Source organism: Heterocephalus glaber, unplaced genomic scaffold (genome assembly GCF_053883595.1).
Source record: "Heterocephalus glaber isolate CG9 unplaced genomic scaffold, H.glaber_assembly_v1.0 deba00001472, whole genome shotgun sequence".
In the NCBI taxonomy this organism is placed as follows: Eukaryota; Metazoa; Chordata; class Mammalia; order Rodentia; family Bathyergidae; genus Heterocephalus; species Heterocephalus glaber.
In genome coordinates this window covers 8,488,920-8,494,919 of record NW_028258315.1, presented here as the reverse complement: position 1 = coordinate 8,494,919, position 6,000 = coordinate 8,488,920, and the positions used below count along the sequence as shown (strand labels likewise).

General features: G+C 36.2%; 1 long non-coding RNA gene across 1 annotated transcript in view; it reads right to left on the bottom strand.

The window, feature by feature from the left end:
* Window positions 1–1,189: 1,189 nt before the first annotated feature.
* The window catches only part of LOC110349779 (uncharacterized), a 168,258-nt gene continuing 163,447 nt past the window's right edge, over window positions 1,190–6,000 (bottom strand). The window contains exon 3 of the long non-coding RNA XR_002396024.2: window positions 1,190–1,728. This is a non-coding gene — a long non-coding RNA (uncharacterized LOC110349779). The remainder of the gene's footprint in view (window positions 1,729–6,000) is intronic.

The following is a 6,000-nucleotide window of genomic DNA, read 5'->3' as shown; positions in this document are numbered from 1 at the left end:
CATATTCATAGCAGCACAATTTTTAATAGCTAAAACTTGGAGGCAGCCCAAATGCCCATTAACTGGAGGCTGGATCAAGAAAATGTGGGTTTTTTTATAAAATGGAGTACTACTCAGCCATAAAATATGAGAAATTAGAGTCGTTTATAGCTAAATGGATGCACATTGAGGCAATACACTTAAGTGAAATAAATAGGACACACGTGCAAATACCAAATCGTTTCTCTAGTGTGAGACACTGAAAGTGTAAATAAGGACTAAAAGGTATAACAGATAATGTGAAAAAGAAGGAAAGGGGCAAAGGGGAAGTGGGAGGGGTAGGGGAAAGGAAAGACGGGAATGGGATTAATATGAGAAAATGAAAAAATGGAAACAAAGTCTTTGTAAATAGGGAGGGATGGAGGGGCTGAAGACAGTGCAGGGGATTGGGGAAAAAATAAAAACCAAGAGTGATTATGTACAGGTGCATATTTCCAATGACGAATGTCATTATATTGTACACCTAAAATGTACCAATAAAATTAATTTTAAAAATAAGTTATTCAATTTTGCCTTCTCCTTACTATCCTCTCATCTCCAGCCACACCTAGATTTTCCCTTTTATTCTTGAGCCCAGGAACATTGTGCCTATCATGCATATGCCTAGATTTATCCAGTTTCTCAGATTAAATCCACTGTGAATTTCATTTTTGCTCAATCATTGTGATCTTTTATGGGTTTCTGTAGTTTGAATGTTGTGTGCCCCTCCCAGTAATTCATATGTTGAAACCCATAATGAGGTGGCACTGGGATGTGGGGCTTTGGGGTATGAAAGCAGAGCCCTCATGAATGGCATCAATGACCTTATATAATAGGCTGAAGGGGACTTTCTCACTCTTTCTACTAAGTGTGGACACAGAAAGAAGAAAAATCCATGGACTAGAAAGAACCCCTCATCTGACACCAAATTTGCTGTGACCTCGATCCTAAACTTCTAGCCTATAACTGTTTAAAAGAAATTTCTGTTGTTTATAAACCACCCAGTCTATGCTATTCTGCTACTGAAGCCTGAGCATACTGACATGGGTCTACTTCATAGGATTTGAAGACTCAACAAACAAATCAAATGAAAATTACATGCTGTCATTAATTCACAATGATTTTCTGTAAAAACCAAAATACAAATGATAAGTTTATTGACGTCTTTTAATTTTCCTTGAAACTGTCTTCTTAAAATATATATATATATAATACATTTAAAAATATATATATCCATACTCCATAGGAAGTTACATCAAAAGGCATTCATGGAAAATCAAATTAAATAACTCTGGGCAATGAAATATTTGAAGACATGACCAAAATTTTCTGAAACTTGACACAGAACTTCCCAGTGACAAAGTTCCTTATAAATAGTAATTTAAACCCACAAGAGCACTGGTAGGTATATATTTGGGGTAAAGATTTCTGATAGATGCATAGGCTATAAGTTTATAGGATTTTTAAAAATTACATTCTAAGTCTGCACAAGATTACACTCTTTGTGCAGCTAACAGGTACTTGCCTGCATAGGTAGCTATCCTTGCATTACATACAAATAGGCTTAGAGATAATTTAAGACCTCTAATCAGTGTATACTTCGAGAGACTTTGATCCCTAAGAAGGAAAATGGATGTCACCAATAAACTTGGTCCTGACTTGCATTAGTCATGGATTCAGAGAATTGTGGGCTCAGATTCCAGTAAATACCTGCAAAACAGGAGAAAAGCCATTCAACATTTCAACACTGGAAAAATTTGCGTGAGAAACTTTTTCATAAAGAGAAGATCAATCCCCCCTTCACTGACTGAAGACAAAATTAATTACCAGAGTTGGCAGCAGATAAATGATTCCAATGTACAGAATTGTGTAATTATAGCAGCTGCAGAGCTGGAAACCAGCTCCTAACTTTGAACCTCAACCCCAGCTTGACATTTCTCCCCATATTCAGTTCTTCCACTAGCAAGCATGTTGAAAGTTCCCTCATCTTACTCCATAATTACATGTTGGGGTGCAGAAATAATCATTGGCTCTACTGCCTGCATGAAACCTTATCATCCGCTAGTATGCAAAAGGTGTGCTGTATCATCTTTTGAAGTGTTGCCATATCTAGAGAGAAAGCTTTATTAGGGAAAAGTGACTGTAATGGCAACAAAATTAATTCTGCTACATGTCAAATTAACCCCTCTCCTAAGGACTGAAGGCAGAGGCAAGTTCAGAAATGGACAAATATTTATTATCAATTTTTTAAAGTTCACTGCAGATTTCAGTAAAGCCAAAGCGAAGAAAATCACAATTCACTGTAACATTATGATATCTACTGCAGAATAACACTGGCTAGAAAACAAGAGGTTAAGAACTAAAGAAATACTTCAAGCAATTCTTTTTTCTTTCCCCTTTGCAAACAGCAAGGGAGGCTGTCAGTTGGGCTCTATGGAGATTTTGATTCTCTCTTTGAAGCCAAGAGAAAGGTTTTAATCTCATTTTTAATTTTAATCCTCTAAGATATGTAAGTGTTGTAGAAATGTACAAGTTAAATTGGCAGATTTTACTGGTGGAAGGAAAGCAATTTCTTTCAACTTTGCAACAATATGCCAGTTCAAAGCTGGCCACTTCAACTATCTGGATACCTCAGCCACAAGCTGCAATCTACTGATTTTAGAACTTCCTCCTATCAAAACATGCTCAGAAGAACAAAGTCAAGTCCATGGTTCAAACAATGCAAGTAACAAGGTATATTCAAAGAAATACATTCATGCTTGAAAATCTTTTCTACAAGTTGATTTGTTTTCCTGAAAGGAAGAAAAAAAATCAACTTCATAATTTTTAGGAAATTTTTTTCAACTCAACAAGAGTTTTGCCTGCTCTCAATCAAACATTGATAATGATTGTTTTTAAGGGTTTAAATCATTCATTCTTGATGCACAGTATACTCTTAGTAATCACATATGATTTATATCAATTAAGAAAAAGAACTCTTGTTCAGTAGTGTTATACTTGGGCTTGATAATGCTTTTCTACTTACTATTTACACACACACACACTCCCCTCCACATTTAACAGATGATAAGGGCCATGTTTATTATGCTCAAGAATTCTGTGGGTCAGAATTTCAGAAAGGATGCAGCTGGAATGACTTGCATCTGTCCATGATCTAGGTACCCAACTTGGGAGACTCAACACTACAGGTGTGTTAGTCAGATTTTCATCACTGTAATAAAATACTTGAGATAATCCTTTAAAAAGATAGAAAATTATGTTGTCTCACAGTTTTAGAGGTTCCAGTCCAGGATCCATTTGGTCCATTGCTTTCGGGCCCCAGGCAAGAAACTGTGTATTTTGACAGGAGCACAGGATAGAGCAAAACCACTCCCCTCATGACCAGGGAGCAAAGAAGAGGGAGGAGGGAGCCAGGATCCTAAAATTTCCTTCAAGGCTATGTCTCCAATCACTGAAAGACCACAAACTATGCCTCACCTTTTAAATGTTCTACCAAGTCCTTCCTAAGAGCACCTCTTTAAGGACCAATCGTTCTACACATGGAACTTTCGAGAGACACCTGAAATCCAAACCACAGCAATACACAACTGACTATCTGGAGACTAGAATCATATGGAGGCTCATTTACATGCATATCTGGTGGCTGGAACCTCAACTAGAAAAGTGGACCCAGAATCCCCCTGCATGTGGCCTTTCAGTTGACTTCTTGGGCTTCCTCCCAACATGGCAGTTGGATTTAAGTGGACATTTTAAGGCAGGAATGGAAATTGCTAGTATTTTAAGACCTGAATTCACAGAATGGCATGACTTCCACTACTGGTCAAGCAGCACAGAGGTCAACTCAAAGTGAAACATATATCTCTCAGCTGAAGGCAAGTCAAGAATTTGTGGGTTAGCATGGCATACTCAGGGCTTCACTAAAGACATAATTGTTGACATTTAGATCAGATTTCTTCTGCCAATTCCAATTAATTTTGTCTCGCCAATGTCTACTTAAGGTTTCATTGTCCAGAACATTCTGCTATGAGATATAATCAAATATGTGGTGAATGTTTAAATTTTTAAAACTTATTACAGTAAAAGATATATGGCCATTTATACCCTCAAAATATTACCTCTCTTTGAGCACACATATCTCAACATTCTTACAACTTTCTGACACAGTTTTACAAATACTCTTTCCTATATATCTTTATAAGGCATGATAAAAAATATGATTAATACTGCTGCTGAGTGCCACCCATCAGAAAGACAGGTTTGTTAAAAATAAAGGTGTGTCCTTGTCCACCTTATTCACCATATCTGGCACAGTGAAACTTTTGTCTTTTCCCTGGAGTCAAGACAACCACGAAAGGTAAACATTTTGAATTCAGGACATTGAGCCAGCCACTGCAGCACAGCTAAGCATATGAAAGAGGACTTCCAAAACTACTTCAGAAAGTGCCAAGAATGATAGCTACAGTAACTGTATTCCAAATAATAGGAAATATTTTGAGGGGGATTAACAGTGTATGTCTTTTACAGTAGTAATTTTTTTAGAAATTTAAACATTCACCATTGGTTCAATTACACTTCGTGTACTCTTACCTCCTGCCCTGTATTCCTCACCATCCTACTTCTTCATTATCCACTCAGTTCATAACCTGCCACCAATCCTCAACTCCTCTGACCTAGCCTAATGGATGCCAGTTGTTCAGCTTAAAGGTGGAGGTGCTGCTAAATGAGAGGAAGGAATATGGGGTACACTCAAGTGGAAGCCTGAAGGGGAACAGAAAATAAAAACTTTCCTCACCACTGAGATCCTACAAAACAAATCAATGCAAAGACTTCTGAAAAGAAACCAATACAAATTTATTGTATCATCTTCTGTTCATTAATTATAAACTTAAGTGCTAACTGGTCCAAATAAATTGCGACCAATTTTCATGTATTCAAAATAAACTTTTACAACAATCCTAAAGAAGTAGCCACTAAAGATCAAAATATGTGATTTTCAAACATTTTCAAGTGAAACTTTCCACAGCCCCAAATATTATAAAAAATTGCTTACTGCAAATAATATGTATTTTCTGAAATAAAATGTGAAACATTTGCTTACTGTGTTACAAATTAGTCAGATCAACCTTACTGATGATGTTTTTACTGTTTTTTATGAATGTTTTTCTTTGACTTGGGGGGTTAATTACTCTTATTGCATAATATCAACAAATGTTTGTAACCTTTGAAAAGTGTATACAGAATTTTTAAGCTGATTTACTCTGTGTTATGTAATATAATCTCCATTTAATACAGATCCTATAATCTAGATTTTAATTGCTTTTTCCATTCTTTCTTGGATTCCAGCCCAGTGTTACTTTTGAATCTAATAATGTACAAATGACTAAAGAAGCAGCTCAATTTTGCACAGACTTATTTTGAGACTACAGGCTGATAAAGGCTAAGACTTGGATTTAATGAGCTCTCAATAACATCTGAGATTTTATGATTACCTGTCTGTAAAGTTTGTAGTATACAGGTAAATGAATCATCCCATGAAGATCTGTTATAATTTTTAGAAAAGTAGAAGATGGGGAAATTGTTCTGCAGGGCAAATGAGCCAGATAAGACCCAAAAGTCCATAGCTATAGTGAGTTTCCTAAATTGTGAACATTTAACAAGCTCCTTAAAACACTGCAAATAAATATCAGTTTTAACCAGCACTTCTCAGAAATCTAGTGCCTTGAGAAATCGAGTTATTTCTGGATAGAAAGAGAAGCTTGGTGGCAGATAAGCTCAAGCTACTTAAAAGTTTCCATACTAATGCATCAGCAAATGTGAGATCCGGGGTATATGGCTGTTACCACAGTTTTAAAACTTCTGTAGAAACCAGAAGGAGATAGTTCTACAGGTAAATAAAACTATATTGATCTTAGAAATCAACCATGCCACAGAAACATGTTTGGAAAACCCTGGAGGTAGACAAATGCCAACATTAGGAATTAG